The sequence below is a fragment of the Micromesistius poutassou genome (assembly GCF_964030765.1).
Source record: "Micromesistius poutassou genome assembly, chromosome: 8".
Taxonomy (NCBI): Eukaryota; Metazoa; Chordata; class Actinopteri; order Gadiformes; family Gadidae; genus Micromesistius; species Micromesistius poutassou.
The window spans coordinates 14,698,859-14,718,932 of NC_140278.1; the positions used below are offsets into that span (position 1 = coordinate 14,698,859).

At 45.9% G+C, this 20,074-nt stretch overlaps 1 protein-coding gene across 2 annotated transcripts in view; it reads right to left on the reverse strand.

The window, feature by feature from the left end:
• Nucleotides 1–20,074, reverse strand: part of sema6cb (semaphorin 6Cb) — a 126,488-nt gene that overhangs the window by 94,369 nt on the left and 12,045 nt on the right. For both annotated transcript variants that reach the window (XM_084471177.1, XM_084471175.1), the window contains exon 2: nt 14,291–14,385. The gene's annotated coding sequence lies outside the window, so the exon portion shown is untranslated. The remainder of the gene's footprint in view (nt 1–14,290; nt 14,386–20,074) is intronic.

A 20,074-nucleotide genomic window follows, 5' to 3' on the forward strand; every position in this document is an offset into this window, starting at 1 on the left:
AAAGGGGAGGATGTGCCAGTTGGTGAGAGGAGCAAAGAGGAGAATATAGACAGTGGCACTTCTCCTAGAAATACAGAAATGTTCAACATTTGATATTGAATGGGTCTAATAAGGCTCTCAGTCGTCGCCCCGTACAGCCATCGCTACCAGAAACACATCATAAGCCATCACGAGCCGGATAAGTTGGTTCCAGTGGTACTAGCATAGCAGTACCATTAGCATTAGCAGGGGCAGTAGCAGTAGCAGCAGTAGTACCAGAAGTAGCAACAGTAGCAGTAATGATGTTCTCAGCACAGCTCTAGGAACTGACCACTCTGATTGAGGTCACCAACAGTCAGAGATACTCCAGAGTCACTATAGTCGAGTGATTTAGGTATTTGAACCCAAATCTCCAGTGCAGTGTAGCTATAGGCATTCTTCCGCAAGAGGCCTAATATAACCCCTATCTGTTCATTAACGACATGTATCAGAATGCAATGTCAGTCTGTAACTCTGGAAAGAAATGTCTTCTGAATAAATAAATAGTGAATCGTATTTGGGGTGATCAGCATTCACAGTGGTGGTCTCAACAGTAAGGTGAGGGAGTTAGACATCTTAACATAGAAAGCACTTGAAGCTTAGACTATATTTAAGGAATTTAAAAGGACCCCTATTTTGGCCACAAAAAAAAGGGTATGTGGTAAAATCCATTCACATGTGCTGTCACAAGTGGATAGATTGCGAAAGGGCTTGTAATGACTAATCAGCCCCCCACCTGGTGGTACAATTGGGGCCCTTTAATAGTATCCATTATACAAATTTTATCCATGTTAACTGCTAAACCAAATTGGTTTCACGCATTTACGTGGCCTCACAGTGCTGGCACATTCCGTTCCTTTCTTCCACCCCCAACGCCCTCGGCTCCCAGGCTTTAGTAAGCACTTATGTAGCAAACACTTATGTAATGCCATTGTGTGGCCCTGCCGCTAATCGTTATGTTGATAGTCGATTATGCTGACGATCATTGCAAGTGACAGCCCTAAAGCGGACACCTGCAAACTCCACCAAGTCAGCAAGGCAACGTCGTAATTGTGTAAATACACAAAAAAAGAAACAGGATACGTTCGCTTTAGGACTACACCTGGTCATTATTTTGATAGGCTGTTATTCGGGTGCATTGTAGATTAGTCGATACAAAAGCCCTAGATGTGATTATTATGCTTTCAAATAAAATATATCAAATCATGTGTTCATTGTGTATGGCATATTGAGAGTGGATCTGGATATTGAATATGACATATTCATGCGCTTTTTTTCTCACAGGTTTTGCCTGTTCCCCTAGATAAACTGCTACAAATGATTAGTATCAAAGCAAGCATCGATCAATGCATCCAGGAGCCCTCAGATTTAATCCTTCGGAGCGTGGGAACCCAGAATTGATGGTATAACTGTGAGTTGTAGAACTATTGATCCGCAGAGCTTACTACAGGGAGAAGGAAGGGGGATTTTGAGTATGCTTATTTTGGGGGTTTCATCCCCTGAAGGTTAGCTGTGAGCGATGCATTTCTTAATGAACTGGCTTGCTGTCCTTGTAATATCCTGGGACCTTTTCAAAAATTATGAATTAAAACAATGTCAAAAAATGGCTTGGATTTATCAGTGAATATTAAGCATCACCTTAGGACACTTGAAAAAATAATTGCCTCTTTCACAAGCCACCCTTAGAATTAATAACACATGAGCCACAGAATGAAAAATGAATCACTCTTCTACCATGGGAAAAAATAGAAGCTCAGTAATTCAGCAAGGGTCCAGACAGAATCAACTGCCATAATGACAGTTGAGGTAAAACTAGGTCTATTTCACCTGAATTCATGCCAAAGAAAATAGATGAATTGAACAAGAGCCTTCGTTATACAAGAATTGGTAAGAAGATTAGAAGACGGGGTAAGAGTCTGCAGAGGCGGCTAACCATGTACACCCCCCACCCTTCTTTCTCTGTGCATTAGCCCCGCGACCCAGACTCTTCCCTGGCATGCTGAAAGCCACTTAATACTTAATATCAGCAAGGAAGAGACTGAGGCAGAGACAGAGCCCAGGTCTGAAGCGCTAAACAGTTTACATTCTAGTTTAGCAGTTTGTGTTTCAACACAAACCTGTTGTGGGTTGTCTGTTCACGACCTTCCACCCCTCAGAGAGACCAAACGGAGAGAAGAACAAGAGGGAAAAAAGGAAGAAGAGACGAGAACGGAGCGATAGGAAAGAACGGGGCAAAGCGATGGAGAGGGGAAGAGAGAGAGAGAGGAAGGCAAGAAAAGAGTTATGGGCACGAGAGAACAAAGTGACAGAGAGAGAGTGAGCGAGCGTGTGAGTGGATAAAGTGGTGTAAAAGAGAGAGTGTAAAAGAGGGTTACTGTACCATTCGGTGTGTGTGAGCGAGAAGAAGAAGAAGAAGTGGAGGAAAATAGACCGTCTGAGAATAAGGAATAGCAATACTTCTGTGTGCTAATCCCCTTCTCGAGGGCTTCTCAGTGTCTGCTCACAGCAAAAGGACGTATGCCGAGTCAGCACAGAGAACCGAGACCTCAAATTGGATTGGACATATTTGGCAGCACAGCGCAAACACATGGAACACGTACGAGTAACAACCCGCGCTCAGCAGCACCCCGGGCTAACCCTCTCTGCCGCTCAGAGTGGAACCAGGCGGAACGGGACCATTGGTTAGCGCAACCAGGACATCTGTATCCTGGGAAGGCCGCGATTGGCTCCCATCTGGCCTTGCGCGATGGCTGCAGCTGTGGCGGCGGCGGCGGCGGCACCACCTGCGTGGGGGAGCGCGGGAACCCCATCCAGAGCGCCCAGCGTGTGGAGGCGGATGCCCCGACCTGGACTCATGGGCTAGCGCTCCGCTCGCTGTTCTTTTTCTGCGTGGCTGTGGGCGTCGTACTCACGACCCCTTTGCCTGTTTTCAAAGATCCAACCCTTTGACTCATGCGTGTTCACATGTCTGTTTGATGGTCTGGTTATAAATAAAAAGGTATCCGCATTATGCAAGTGCCCGCACCGCTTCTATAGTTCTATAGCGTGGCCGTGCAGGTGTGGTGCGTTGTGTCATGGGTTTGTGGAGGCGTGGCACATTGTGATGCGGTAGTAATTTGTGTTTTGGGGCGTGGCACGTCTTGTTGTCGCATGATGTTCATCCTGAAGAAGAGTGGTTGGGAATTTATGATGACAATGGGAATTTGTGACACAAATCTATAAAATGTCAAATAACATCAGCCAGATTTTGTCATTTCATGCCATGAAGAGCTGTGAATTACGTGCCGACACCCCAACACAGAGACACACACACACACACAGACACACACACACATACACACACGTCAGCCTGTGTTCTCCTCACTCAAGGAACATGGTGGGATGTTCCAACAGGGGGGATCAATGCACAGAAGTGTCTACTGTTGCTTCAACCAGCCAGGAGACCCTGGTTCCCAGTGCCGCTGACGCCGCCGATTTCAATATCAAAACAGGATGTAAAGCGGTGATTAAAAGCCAATTACAGCGTGCATCAATGGAAAGTCAATTAGTGCTTTTAGAGGATGGCGTACGGGCAGCTGCCAGCGTTTTGAGCGGAGCACGGGAGGGGAGATAAAGAGCCACAGCGGAAGGAGACCAAAACAAACATGGAAAGTCATATTGTGCGCGACGTGCCAGTGTTAGGAGTAGAGTGCACACTGCTGTAGAAACAGGATTTCTCCCATGGCCGCCACCATACAAACACCCATAAATTACAGACAGCTTTAGAACGTTAGCTTCATGCAGCATTCAATTACGTTCCCAGTCCACAGGGAGGTGTGGGAATGTGTTTGAGAGCAAAAAGGTGGGTAAATTTTTTTTATAAAAAGGAAATACAATAAAACCCACACACACCCTCATATTCAAACCGGTTTGATGATGCAGCCCCTCCTAGCCAAGCCCTGCCTGGTTGATCTTGCCATATTAAATGAGTTCACCCAAAATGTCTTCAGAACGTTAAACAAGAAATACAGAGTGAGAGCGAGAGAGAGTGGGTCAGTGCCAACCCAAAACCGCTCCCCCTCATTCCCCCGATCTCAGGGAAGGTGTTGATGGGGGGGTTTGTGCAGCACATGGTTAAAACAGTGGTGCTTAAACCATCTGCTGTGCAGCCATGGGCGGGCTAGGAAAGGCACGGCTTGACATGCACAAACAAGCTATAATATGTCAGTTAGTCTGTTTTTTTTGCTGACGCTTTTATTGTTCTCCTCTGCATGCAAAGTGCTCTCAGACCACAGACAGCCTATCACGGAAATATAATAACTGCTACCAACTGAGATCGGGTTGAAACCCAATGGTAGGGAAGGGAAGTCTGAACTGCACCCACTCAAACTTCCTTAGTGTTTATCCTTGGAAAGAGGTCTCAATCGACAAGCAGCAACAACATAAGTACAATTATTCGGATTACTCTGGCAGGGTTGCTGTAGAGAAAGAGCAACAGGAAACCAGGTGGTGTCTCTGGTCTCATGGGACGGCTTTGCTTTGTGTGCGGGAACTCAAATCTGTGGTAAACTGCCATTTCTCTGGAAATATACAGCCAAGTGCTCGTGTTGTTTTTTAAGCCTATACTATCATTCCCCTGCTAAAAAAATATTGAATGATTACCGTCAATGCAATTTAATACTGCTCCATTTAGCCTCATTTTAGGACAAAGAAAGTGATCATTATTTTATTAAACTGGGACATTAGTTTTCAGCCTTTCTGTTTTCCTGATGCCACAATATACAAAAATTGCAGTAGCCGTAATTTAAAAACCTGCAGTCAATGACTCCTGTTTTGTTTTTTCTTAGTTTTAAATGGCCCTGGATACGCCCATCAAAAAACTCTCAATGTGCAGAGGCATAGCGTGGATATGGATATACCACAGAGCTTACATTAGAACAAAACAGCCGTTGACCTTTAGTGGTTCTACTATGAGTAGAACCAGTTTTCATTGCATGGAGATCCAAATACCACCCATGGCTCTGTAGACAAATAAACAGGTAGACGTCTCCCCTGTTGACCTATAATGAAAATAAAGCACGACACTGCTAGCCCGGTGTGTTCCTAGCGTGAGAGCTGAAGGCGGCCGGGTGCGGGCTGGTTTTACATTGGCCTTTTACCGCCGGTGGAGCTCGCCGCAAATCGGATTTGTCCTGATGCTTTCAGCCAGACATGTTCCGTTTTGTCTCGCTAAAGTAAATGCTCTGTTCTCAGCTTATCAGGTTCCAGCATGCCTGTCAGCAGTCAGGGAACCAGATAAACAAATCAATTAATCAAGATTTCATAGAGCAAAGATACATTTAGAAAAAAAAAACATTGGCAGCGGTTCCAAAGTGCACGCCAATTGATTGTCACGTGATCCAGCTAAATGCATCGGGGTTAAACGGCCACTGAAGTCAACCGTTTCTCATCTGGATTAAACAATGATGGCATTTCAATCGTGGCTGTTGTCCTTCTCGCCATTCTAAACATAAACACCACTTTACCTGTACTGGGCCCAGGTTTCAAACTAAAAGGACATAAAGAAACATCGGAAGCAAAACTGTTGGTGTATAACTTGAAACTAATGCGTACCACTTAGACCTGTTAGCATAGAACGGGCACCATTTTGTTAGCTACAACTGTAAGGGTTTGGAGGATGAGCCAACAGCCAAAAGGCATTCCCTGTCTTCTGTAGTTCTCTGAGAGCCCAGGAAATGTTTTGAGTGTTTCACGACTAAGAATAACTCCACAGCCATATTAGACCTTTAGCCAATATTGCCGTGCACAAAAAAAGAAGCGATTTTGGCTGCGAGAATATATTCCTGGAATGCACACTCCATAACCCCGGGATTTTCAGAGAGGAACCGTCGCGCTTATGGTCTGTAGAGAACCATTACCATTTGAAAAGGGGGAGGACAAGAGCGGTGCGTGTGTGTGTGTGTGTGTGTGTGTGTACACACACACACACACACACACACAGGGGATGATACAGATGGGTGTGAAAAGAAAAAGCTGAAGGGGAGAGGACAGAGAAAGCGGAGGCAGGGATGGAGAGAGTGTGTGACTTGTTGAACTCTTCGCCTGGGTTCCTCTGAGGAGTCAACAGAGAGCTGTCTCTCTCGCTCCACAAGTTGCCCCCCCCCACCCCAAGAGATGCAAGTCTGGACTCGGATCTCGGTTTACAGGTTCTAAAAAGCATATTGTGCTATACACGGAGAAATAAAAAGCACACACACACACTCTCCTGGGAGGGTGAGAGAGGGGAAAGAAAGGGCCTGGGTTTGGAGAAAAGGAGAATCCCATTCTGAAACGCTGGGTCGTCGTTGTTCTTCTTTCCTTTCTGTTTGAGTTTGACGCCGTCAAACCCGAACCTAACCTATCTCCTGCCTAATAAACATCCACTTTTTTTCCTAGTCTCATTTATACTATGATTACCATCATTTGTTTGTATTTCAAAGTGCTATTTACTTCTTAAAAGCCAGATCCTAGCTGCAATAAATTATCTGGTTCGCTGCCAATCGTAGGCCGCCTGGCACAACAGTTGTAGGGGCAGTTTTTCCAGAGACCCCTGTGCCCCACCGCGCTACAACCCCCTGTTGAGCTGTAGATTTTTCTTCCTCCCTTCCTCTAGCTCCAAGTCCTTAACAACTTTCAGAGTTTTAAAGCCGAGAGAGTGAGAGCTAGAGCCAGTGACCACCAGACGTCAGGGAGCGCTGGGGTCCCGCTGCTCAGACGCAGGGAGCCAGGTGCCCACGGCCTCGCAGAGAAAGGTTCTCCACGGGCGGGGCGACAGGTGTAATGGATTTCAAGTCCTCCCCACTGCACATGCCTACAGAGCATCCAATCACCATGGAGACCCAGGCGGCCACAGGTTTTTTTTCGGCAGCTTTTTCCAGCAGTTCTCCAGCCAAAACCCCTTTCTGTCTGTCTGTCGAGGACCTGAAGAACGTGCGACTGCATCCCCCCCATCCCCCCCCCCCCCCCCACACACACACACACATTTGTGAGGAACCTCCCCTTGCCTTGCTTCTACTTCTCCTCTGATCATCTTTTTCTTTTCATCCAGCACCTATCCTCGGGTTCCCAGTAAGCCAATCAACTCATCCCTGCGGAGCGAGGCTGTCTGAGCCTCGCATGGCAGATAAAGGCTGGAGGATTGTCAGTAATGACGGTTCGACCGAGCTGCACAAGCCTCCCATAGCTGCTGGATTCAGCAGTAATTACGACAGAGGAGAGGGGGGGGGGGAGAGAGTGTGTGTTTGTTCATGGGTGTGTGTGTGTGTGTGTGGGGGGGTAGACCGTGACTAGCTTTAAAACGCTTAGCAAGCGTGTTTTATTTTATTATATATCTTCTGGCCTGTGATGCCATGTCAACATTTGATGGTAGGCAGGTTCAGTCGGATAGGGGCATGGGACTTAAAAGCGTCCAAAAGGAGAAGAGAGGTACAAAGGAAGAGGTGGCCGGCATGGAGGGGAGGGAGAGATGGGAGGGAGGGAGGGAGGGAGGGAGGGAGGGGATGGGAGGGAGAGCAAGAGAGAGACTCGGAAGTGTATGAATAGGGATGAGATTGGTTCAGTGATGCTGTGTGTTCTCCAATCACAGGCATATTGAAGAAGGTGGAGAGGCTGGTGATGAGAGCAGAAGGAGTGAGCTAGAGCGGGGGAAATAAATAATATAGCGGGCGAGGGACTATGAGAAGAAGCAGAGTGGCAGAGATTGAAAATAGCCGCAAACAAGATGAGAAGATTGATAGAGTCTTTGGGCGTTGGTGTGTAACTCGCTTGTGTGTGCGTGTCTGTATATGTGTGTACGTGTGTGTGTTCGTGTGTATGTGCACGAATATGCTCTTGAAGAGGATCCTGCCATCTACCGAGGGAGGAGGAAAAATCCATCACCCATGCCGCCGTCTCCTAGCCTCTCTGAAGCCGGCTCATGGTAGTCAGCACCCCCCCCCACCCATCCTGCAACCTCCCCAAATAACTTCATTCTCTCTGCTGTACTAACTTTCTCTCAGGACCCCCCCCCCCTTCCCTCCGCACACAGCATCAGCTCCAAGAAGCTCCCAGAAACAAACCCAGGTGCTTTTGAAGCAGCCACTGGAGTCTGCACTGCACACATAGAAACCAATCTTTTGTTAAGGCGACGCAAGAAGACAACTTGGGCTCCAGTGACCTGGTATGAGTACGAATCCTTGGCAGAGGCCGGTGCTAAAGTTTAGCAGAGAATACTGCACTCTAAAATACCAATGAGAGGTATGGTTGGCTTTCCGTGGGGCTAGGGTTGCCAGTCTTGCTAAGATTTCAATGTTTTTAAATGAAGTGAATGATGCAGGAACAGAGGAACAGATGCTATTGGACCTGGGCACCAGGGTCTTCCACCAGACTGGTCATCCATCACGGATCACGAGACCCTGCTCCTAGCCTTAAGCTCGGTGGAGCCCATTAATACAAGAAACATCCGAGGAGAAAACAATTACATTTATCTCATGCTGGTGAGGAAGGAAATTAAAACTATAAATAATCAGTCTTCACTTGCCTATTTATGCTTTATAATAACAACAACGCAACCTGTTAATTATAAGTGCGCGCCGGCCTCCGACCTAATAGGAAGGCTAGCTGTATTTTTACCCTGTAAATTTCCCCAACATGCAGCCTGACTGCATATAGCTCCGGTACACATGATGGAACACGACTAGACTAATGTCTGTACACTAGACCTTATACTCTTATCCTCGGTAAGGGATGTTTAAAATGCATTTATGTGGAATATGTCTTTGGGGGGTGAGATGGAACCCTTCACCAATAGGCAAGGCAGAGACCCCAGGAAGTGACATTAAAGTTGCCGAGAGAGCATTCATATATTTCTCAGCAACCAGCTCGCAATTACCCATTTAGTTAGGCATAAGTTCGCATAAATTAATGCAGCGATCTTCCTTAATGCTTAACCCAGTGGGTTCGTAAACATTAATCATGAGAAATAGCAGCAGGCCATTGGGATAAACTGCTGCATATCATTTCAGCCAGTCACAGTGTGCGGTCCGAACTAAGTATAGATGAGCCAAACACAATACTATTACACCCCTTAACAGATCAGCGTTGCTATGGAGACCATGGAGCACTGTTGGGGGTAATCCAACTCTAAGTGAAAATCGACTTTTTAACCATCTTATAAGTCCATTTTCCGACATACTCAGGCTCTGTTTAACTCAATAATGTTATTTTACATGTGCTTCTAATCAGGGCAACTTCCTCTACAGCTGAGACAAAGACAACAGGGTTAGAAAATGCATAACATTAGCATACATATTTCTGCTGCACTTCTCTCCATTGATAATTACAGATTAATCTTGAAATCAGGTCTTGTAACACGAGGAAGACAATGGGAGGAAGCAGAACTCCAGGTAAGCATGGATGGATGGATGGATGGATGGATGAATGGATGAATGGGTCAATGGATGGATGAATGAACAAATGAATGAATGAATGAATGACTAAACAAACTGTGCTCCACTGGCAACATAATGTCCAAAGGAGCTCTGTTAGCAATATGCTAACCACTACTCTCTTAGCGCTCCCTACAGCATCCCCCTCAGCAGTCAACAGGTGGCCTCGTCAACCGATCGATGCCGACTGTCGTCCATCGTCTTCCCCAAACCTCTGCAGAGACTGAGACCATTACCCGAGAGAGGTTGAACCCAGTGATCCAAACCACTGGAAGATCTTTCAAGCAATTTCTCTTTCGGGAAAAATACAAAAAAACATCTATGAAATAATGATGAGGAAACGGCACAGAACTGGTAGCGGAATGAAACAAACCGTAACTCATTCCGCTCATTGAGTACTTAACGATACAATCTTCCCCTTGCTGAGTTAAATCTTGACGCACCAGCTTGGAGGGTTAACCTCGGCTGATGGATGAGGGTTTAAGTGGCGTGCTGACGTCTCCTGCCTCAGTCATCAGAAGGCAGGGACAGAGTGCACCAGGGTCTGGCTGAGTGGACAGCAGTCATTGACAGCATCCATGCCCGGCCGTCCGCTGAGGGAAAACACAACAGATCTATGACACCAACAAGCCCACTTAAGATAATGAGCAGATCACTCGGCACGGCCTCCTCCTTCTCCATGCAGCGGGAGGGGGGGGGAGTCGTTCCCGATGAGGGAACATCGTCAACAGCCCTCGCGATAAACAAGATACTAAAAGAGCCTTAAATGCGGAAGGGCGCTTGTGTTAACTTTTAAAAAGGAAATAAATACCCTTGATTAGCAGCTGTAAAGGGGGCAACTAATAAGGCGTGGGGTACTAACAAAGTGGAGTCAAGCAAGTGTTCTGGCCTTTGGAAGAAAGGGAATATAAAGGACCCTTTATTGGAACTGTACTGCATTAGTGACAACAACAACCAAAAACTATTTAATTACTACCGTTTTGTCATCAGTGCGACATTGCAACCGAAGTGTCACAACTTTCACGGAAAGATTGTTGGCTATTTATTTGCAGCACGGGAGACACACTGCTCCATTCAAATAAAACAACAAGCTTGCATTGCCAACAACAATCCACGATGCCGTGGGAAACGTCGAGACAAATTTGAGACCTGTTTCTAAACTGGCAGCTTTGATCAAGAAACCCTCTATCTGAGGCCCTAATTTGGAAGGAGCATCCACAGGCGTTCCAACTCCAATCATCGGTGCAAATTCTGTGGAGGGATAAACACAGGATGAAAGCGCTTTGAGCTACAACGCCGGGGAGAGCGGGTGACATCAATCGCAGAGCTCTCTCTCCCTGTCTCAAACGTAAGTCTTTACATCACAGCTCAAACCCTCGCTCAACTGACAAAACAACTTAAGTTAGTCAAACACAGAAGCAGAGGCTTGTGAGGGCGAAAGTAAAAAAAAAACAGATGGCATTTCCTTTCCCTTTTTTCTATTTTTCGACACGAACAACTGAAAGGAGGTTTTAACAATTTCTCCTGTCGTTGCATGTCCGACTTGGCAGCAGCTGCTCGGAGTTTCATTCCAGTACGTTCTGCCGCCTGCCACCCTGCCAGGTTACACCCCTGTAGGGTTTTAGCGACGGAAAGGGACTGAAAAACTAATGGGAAAATAACAATTGACAGATGAGACCCCACCACGGTGCCAACATGGCTACACACGCTTGGCGACCCAGCTTGCTTGTCCTTCCAATTAGAACCTCTTCCCCCCCCCCCCCCCCCCCCCGTGGACATCGCCAACGTCACCTTGGGTACATCCAGAAGGAGAAGGTTGTGGTGATCCCCCACCCCCCGCAGATCACCAAGAGCTTACAGCCGGACTTCACTTTCCCCCACTTCGCCGGCCCATCTCCTTCACAACCCCCTTGTATCGCTGGGGTCTTTGAAGTCCGGCCAGCGAAGGGCTTTGGGACACCCTGCCATCCCTCCTACGCGACCAGGAAGAGGATTAGCCCCGGCCCCTGTTGGAGTGGACTGGAAGGCAGGGGGCTGGTGGGTAGCAGGAGTGGGGTTCCTTATTAACCGGGCGGCGGCGGCGGTGTGGACATACTGTTATGCCGCTGACCAGAGCTGGCAGAGAGACAGGGATTGGAATCCAATTGGGGCTAAGAAAAATACGGTCATTTTGTCCATAACAACAAACACAGCTTATGGCACACATATTCTCTTTGTAGTGCAACTCACAGAGTTCAGAAAAGATGGGAATACACACAGTTGTGAACTAGGGCCAGGCAAGTTCCTTGTTTAGAAATGTATCGTGATTCTGAGTAACACAGGATTAAAGTGTTGAATATTCAGCAGGGTTCCAGTCTTTAACATGTCACCCTGCTTTGTTTGTAGCCTGATATTGTTCAACCACTACATTCACGCTGTCGAATATTAATTAATTTATTCATTTACCTTTTGTGCTCCACAATGACTTGTCTATTTGTTTACTTTTGTAATTAAATATTAAACTGAGTATTAAACTGAGTATTAAATATGCTTGTAATGTATTTACCTTAAACTTCTTTTTGACTCCCAGTTGAAAGTCAACACTGACATATTATATATACATTTACATTTTTTATATTTAGTATATTTTAAGGGAAGAGGACAAAAGTTCCCAATGTCCTCCAAAACAATATTTCCCCAGGGAATCCGGCGTAATATATTCCCTGACCACTGCTATCTAACCTTCCCCAATTAGGCTCCATATGGAATGCTTGAGTCCTAAGGATGATTACAATAATAATAATAATGTTGAGGCTTACATAATCTCAATCAATGCCATCCACATAACAGCACATCCACGCTTAACACCAATACAAAAGCTAGCAGAGTGGCGCTCAGCCAAAGAAAGAACATACGTCAAATCTGCCACTTGCCCATCAGTGGTTTTGAGTAATGGACTACATTGTAGTATCTAGGACAACTTGGCCCTCCATCTCTTTGTTGGTGCAGGGGCTCCAGCAGCACTGAAGTTTGGCTTATAAACATGCGTGGGTGAGAGTGAGAGTTGTACAGACGCAGAGAGGAAGAAAGAGAGAAGAGATGGAAAGAGAAAGTGGTAGAAGCAGGGGGGAGAGAGAGAGAGAGTGATAGAGAGAGAGACATTGGACTTCACTAGTCTTAATAAAGCTGCCATATCAACCCCAGAGATCTGCTCACCCCAATTATCCTCCTGACACCTCCGGCCACCACCAACACCCCCACCCTCCCCTCTAACTCTCTTCCTCCTCCTTCACCATCTCTTTATCCCTCCTCTTCATCCTCTCCCTCCTCCTTCACAACCATCGCCGCCTCCCCCCCCCCCCCCCCCCTCACCCTCCTCTGCAAGCCTGTTTCCAGGCTCTGATGGTGACTCTGTAGTATGAACCCCATAGGACCCTCCCCCGCTGCGCTGCCTGCGCCGGCTCCCGCTGCCTGCAGCCTCTCTGGGCTCTGTGCTCACATTGGGCTGTTTGAGCGTTGTCATGGCCACGCTGCCGCCAGTCAATCAAACCGCCGATCAAAGTTTCGAGCCGCGCGGCCCAATAAGCACCCCGGCGCATACTTACAACTTACATCAGTGGGTTTTGTTCTTTTTTTAGATATGCATTCAACTTCAACAGCACCACGGCAACATAGCGCTTAACCCTGGAAGAGGGGGGTGCTGGGTGCCGCGGCCGGTGCCTTTTTAGAGCGGTAAACAGGCACTGAAGTGCTTTAAAATGAGTTTGTGCCTTTCTCTGTTGTGCGGTTCTAGTGTAGGAATGTCTGGTCGATTCCCCCCCGAGTCCCGAAGCTGTGCCAGCCTCATTGATATTACAAGTGTGACGGTTATTCTGCCGAATCAAAACCAACCGGACGACGCGTACAGACTTAACAGGACGACGCTCACCGGCAGGGTAACCAAAACAAACGACTAAAACCAAAAAGGCACCAATAGAGGCAGGAAAGAAAGAAAGATTGAAAGAAAGAAAGAAAGAAAGAAAGAAAGAAAGAAAGAAAGAAAGAAAAATGTCCGCCTCCATGTCTGTGCATCAAGGGCTGTCTTAAAGACAGGTGGCGTGTGGCGTTAACCTTGCGTGGTGACCAAGGTCACCGCCAGCCCACATCTGGCCGGCCATCTGTTTGTTATTAGTCCCAGGAGGAGAGTCTGTCAGAGGTGCACCTTGGCCCTCTCCTCTGCTGTCCACACCTTTCCCCAACCCGGCCAGGAGCAGGAAGACAGCCTGCCTCTCTGTCGCCACGACGGTGGAGCTGGACTCCACCATGGCACCATCACCTCCAATTATGTTGATTAGCGTAGTGATGAAAACCCACGGCAGCGTGGTTGTGGTGCACAGGAATGCAGGAGGGTCTTGTGAATCGGGATAAATCCCTTTGTTTTGGGCGGGTAACATAAGATGAATGAAATTGCAGTTCAAAGTTATATCCACGATTGGTTTTATGTCCGTATTCAACACATACGGCTTGGATTACTTTCCAAAACGACCAGATTCTCAAGAGTAAGGAAACATCAAAAAATATTCTTTACAATTCAGAGCCAGACGAGTAAAGTGGGCATTTGTTAATGTTTGATTACCATTTTAATTAATGTGAATTAATCATATCTACGAATACAGCTGCGTGTTTGCTTCGCTTTGTTTTCACAAGGGCCATTAATTACACTGTTTGAATTGGTTGGAATGCTTCATGGGAGACCACTCGTCAAACTCAGTTTAAGAATTTGCCGTTGACTGAAAAGTGCAATCAAATCGTCTTCCAATGACAAAAGTCAATAGTAATACAAAAGTGATGAAAAATTAATGACAACCTACCATTTACCAACAGATGGGCTGCAGTGATCCACTGAGCAGGGGAGGAAGAGTTACCAAAGGATGGAGAAAGGTCAGGAGCCAGGAAAGGTCACCGACTGCAAGGAAGAGGAAGAGAAAAAGGCCATGTTGCATTTCTGACAAACACAGCGGAGAGACGGGCGCCAGAGAATATTGTCAAATGTACTTCTACTGCACAATACTGTAATAACACGAAGACAGTATGAGCATCTTCACATGAAATATGCACGCTGTAATCGAGGCCTCCTGATTACATGGCTGCGGGGCATGGTATACTGTAAAGTATCAAATAAAGCAATAACACAACAAACTATCATCAGATTAGTTCAAAACCATTCTAGGATGAAGGAGTGCAGAGAAAGAACACAATAACTGCATAAAGGCTTTGAAAATCCCTGAGCAGAAGCGAGCATTTTAGCTCACAATCTGTTTCGCCAATCTGCTACAGGCGGCGAAGCTTGCCGCAAAACAAAGTAGCATGAGAAAACACACTAATAAACAGACACACACCGATAGACAGACAGAAAGACACACAACACACCAACACACGAACAACAGAGACACACACACACTGTGCTAAACAGACACACATTAAAACACCCAATAAAATAGAAAGAAGTACACAACCAACAGACAGACATACACAACAACACGCATGCACACACGCACCCACGCACTATTTTTATTCCTGAAAGGCGATAACTCAGAGTGGATGTGTAAATAATTCAGGGGCAGCTTGGCTGGCTTCACAATGCATCTCCATGTGTTTGATGAGGAGGAGACACCTGATCATATAGCATATAAACAACACACACACGCACGCAGGCACCTCACACCCCCATTATGCGCTTTTAACCCAGCCGACTGGGTGTTTAGAAGGAGTCACATAACTTGGCCAGGCCATTGTAATGAGTTTAAATTATTAAAACATTCAAAAGGCCAATGATTCAATGTGTGCTCTTGATGTGACGCCGCCGTCCACACAATGTCACTAGATAAATAAATAAAGTGCTGGAAAAATTGTGTGCAGACTGTCGTTCTGGAAAATAGCTTTTTTTAACCACACCGACTAAAGCTCCCTGTAAAAAATACATTATTTGAAGCCAACTCCCAATAAACTGTAATCACCCCTCCGTCCCCCCCTGCCATTCCATTATCCTTCCAGCAAAGGCCTAACAAAACGTAAAGGGAATGGTGACGCGGTTGGATCTTAAACTCACAGAAAGATAAACTAGGGACAAGCGGCGGTGATAGGAGCTCTGACCCCTGGCTCGGGCACCATTCAGGAGCTGAGCTGCTGGAAGACTGCAACGGAAGCAGAGCCTGGATTAGCAGGCCCACCAGCTGGTGACCACAGGCTACTGATGGAGGTACACTTGGGGTGATGGAGAGGTCGAAACACACACACACACACTTATTTTCCTCTCTTCTCCCTGTCCTCGCATCTTTCTTCTCTCTCCTTCTTTACCTGTCCCATTGTTTTGCTAAGTGTGAAGGTGGGGTTGGTATTATTGTCTATCAATAACTGTTCTGGGTAGCATGATACTTTGAGGCGCCAGGCCAGATACAGTGTTATTTTCCCCCCCTCCAATCGGCGGGGTGTCAACTGAAGTGGTGATCGATGACTGCTTGTGTTTGCAATCTGTAGGACCTCTATTAGATCACAACATTCTGGGGAAGGAAATATGAAAGTGTTAGATAAGCACACAGCAGTGGAAACGAGATCCGGGCACAACAAGCCGAGTACCTTCCTGATTATCCTTAAAGCACTTTCCTGTTTCCAGACGGAAAATTGCTTGATAAACTTTGCACGTGGATTTTTTAAAGAGACCCCAGCTTTTGGTGTGTGTGTGTGTGTGTGTGTGTGTGTGTGTGTGTGTGTGTGTTCTAGCCAATGTGGACATCTGTTTAAAATCCACTGTCGGTATGCCCTTCATCATTTGAGATCAATGTCATTTAAAGGGGCAGTGAACCTAAAATCTTTTATTTGGAGTTTTAAACGTGGTAATATGTCTCACATGATCTTCAACATAGTAATCTATACCATCACTGTTACTGAAATAAGACCATCATATTGAGAAAACAGGAGTAAGCAGGACAGGAGTTTTTGCAAGTCTCCCCCAACCAGTTTGTGAAGGTTCTGCTCTCCTCATACTGTCATGACGTGGAAGTGCCTCTTAGTATATTCTACAACGTCATAACAAAGGGACACCCGTGGCCAGGTGTGTGTGGAGGTGTGGATCTCCATCTTATTAGCAGTTGATTTGGATGTTTGTGCCCGAGAGAGGGTTATGCTTTCTGGGTATTTCATTTTCAGAATCGCTCATTTTAACATGCATACAAAACGACGGTAGTAAAAAAGATTGCTGTGGGTGGTGTATTTTGCATTTTTTAGTGTTTGAATTCAAGCCGAAAATGGGTGTTCGCTTACACTTTAAAAGTGATCTAACTTATCTTGGCAGAGAATTGCAGCAGGGGGGTTAAAGTTGAACCCTTGGTCATGATGCTGAAACTTCAAAAGGCACTCAACATCATGCAGTGATTAGTCTTGCTGTGCCACAATTTTGAGGGGGTTGTTTTTGAGGTTCCGCCTCGTTCAGACTTTGGTTCCTGCCCGTCAGTTAGTCATTTAGCAGATGACAAATGGAGGATGCGCCCCACACAACCTGGTGATATAGCCTGGCTTTGGCTCTGTAAAGACAGCATGGGAGCTGAAGACACATCCTCCATTCAGGGGGTAAACATCCCAGCATGAGGGTTGGAGGACCGTTTAGAATTGAGCCAGGAACCCCACTGGGAAAATGATCCTCCAGGCTTCACTGAATCAGTCTATTTGAAAACACTTAAACAATCGCTTGGGACTGCATGTGCATACGTCAGAAAGCAAACGTCAGAAGACGATTTCAGCCATTGATGTCAAATCAACACAGGGTTTTTAATGTGAATCCAGACACTAGTGTTGAATCATGGTATTTAAACTCCAGTATATGGAGTGACTGAGAACACCGGCCAATAGAGTGTATTATAAACAGGCAAGTCAAAGAAGACTGTACCAATTCACCCGTCCCGCCCTAGTTATGAGACAGGTAAGTTGTGGCGCTCTAGCAGAGCGGTAAGAGCTCTATACTGGATGAACTGAGGCTTGGAGATGGATGCCCATCGGGGCCCTTTAACTCAACAACAACTACAGCAGCAGCACATCTGAAGTATCAGCCATGGTTGAGCGGCAGACCTCACACCTGTAACGGGGCTTTTCCATTGATTCCTTTTCCATCGTGGAAACAAGAAGATGAAACAGGAGATGATGGCACAACCCTCCCCAGGGGTGAAAGAGTTTCCATCCACTCCCTACGCCACAAACAAAAGACAGCCATGAAAGTGCAGCATCATGTCAAGGAACAGAACTGGGCCAGGGCTGATTTGGTGTGTTTGTCTGATCCTGTTAGACCAAGCAGAGGGTAGGAAGAATTGGTTGTTTACTGAGAAGTATACCCCTATATTCAAAGCAAGTCTGCTTGATTGAATATCACAGGAATTGTTTCCCTGACCTCTTTGTTCAAGCGAGGTTGCACAAAACTAGAACAGCTTATTAATACATTTGAATACAATTACATACACACATACACACACATATATATATATATATATATATATATATATATATATATTAGGGCTGGGCAATGATTAAAGGTTTTAATCGCGTTAATCGCATGAGTTCCTAGTTCGCGATTAATTGCATTGTTATACGCAAAATCCAATAATGAATTAAAAAGTAGTGTATAGCACACTTTTATTGTAAATGTACTGCCACATGAACGAACGTGCCATAACATTTGTGAATTATTCGCTGGTATCAACTGTATTGCACTTTGTGTATTGCATTTCGGTGGTATTTCAGACGGGAAGTACTCCGGTGTTAAGAAAATTAAACTTTGCAGTGGTTACAAATAACTTTGGCTCTGTCTAATGCACCGTCTGGAAGAGCTTTAAAATGAGAGTGGCCATGTAAAAGTTCTGTACCCTTCTCCATGTTTGTTTATCCGCAAATTATTTTCGGACTGTTTCCTCTTTCCTGTGAGCGCCGCAGCAGTAAGCAACACACTAGGCTCTAGAGATGCGTGGATGAACTCATCCGCACTCGCTGCTTAATATAAATAATCCACTCGCCATCCACCCAAAGCAATGTTTTTTTCAACAATTGATACCCGCACACGCCCGATCACCATTCATTTAGGGTGACCAGACGTCCCGGTTTTGCAGGGACAGTCCCAATTTTGAGTTGCGTGTCCCGAGTCCAGACAAAAGCCTGTTGGGACGCTAAAATGTCCCGGTTTCCACCAACCACTATGAAATGTCCCCTGTTGTCAGCGATTACATAGCCAACGTGGTCTTATTATAGTCCGATCATTAACTAAAAACCACATAGAAAGAATAAAGCATCCAGGATATGATTTCAACAATGTGTAAGGGCATACGCAACAGGGATGGTTGCACCATGGAATGTTGATGTAAACCAGAGCGCTGGGCGGAATTCATCCAAGTATTACTTTTTTACATGCAAACGACCTGTCCCGCGGATTATCCGCGTGTCCGCGGGCATGACCGCCAACCGTGCATCTCTACTAGGCTCGCTCACGATGGACTTTTACAAAATAAAAGCCAGTGAGCCACAGACTTTTACAATAAGAAAATAAATAATAAAAACAGCGTCCATGCGACAGTGTTTCCCATACATAGACCAATGTGTGGCGCAGCGCCACAGATTCAACAACGAGCGCCACAAATTGATTCCGCTTTTTTTATTTTAACGTGATTTTTAAGTATAAATATCTCACGCTCTCACGCACACGCAACAAATGTCACGCCAAAAAAAGAAAAATACCCGTTAGATCTCTCGTTGCTTCGGACAAGCGCTAAATTGCTGCGGCTGTCACCCCCACCCCCCATCAACAACTCCGCCAGCCCGTGATCCCGTACCAACCCCGCCCCCCCCCCCCCCCCCCCCCCCCAACAATTCCACCAGCGGTTATAATCAGGTGTGCACATAACTGGTACGCAAGTATGCATGCGCGCCCATAATCAGCGATGCGCAACGTCACTTGTGCCACTACAGCGCTTTTGCGTAACTCACCGTCAGGTCATCAAAACAAAACTACACGTGTATCTTGTACCCCCCCTCCCCCCCCCTCAACAAGTCACCATCTCCTGATATTCAAATGAGTAACTCACTAAAAAAGTTATGCACCCCTGGTTATAATGTAAGCATTATAAGAGTCTCTTATAATCTCACTCCGGCCAAAAACCAAAAGTTGCCAACCCTGCAGTGGGGCACCACACATTGCTACCTGGTCTGTGGGAAACACTGTGCGAGATAAAATAATTGTCTGCGATAATTAATGAATTAGATAATGTTAATTGAGCAAGAATTTTCTTTGCTATTGAATCTGTCAGATATGTTTTTATTAGATACATTTATCATTTAGACCATAAAGCAAATGCACATTTAGCAACATTTGACATTGATGTTTTCTCTAATACGCAGACGAGAACGAGGAGGAGAACGAGAAGAGGTTTTTAAAAAGTTTTTTAAAAGTGCTAGTCATGCTAGTCATCCTAGCAGATGATGAAAATCTCTTCTCTTTCTCAGTTGCACACACATGCTCACATACACGCACACACACACACACACACTTAATTTTGAGTCAGCAGCGGTGGTTTCATTAATCAAGAGAGCCTGGAGCCATAAGACTCAACTGCTTAACGTGA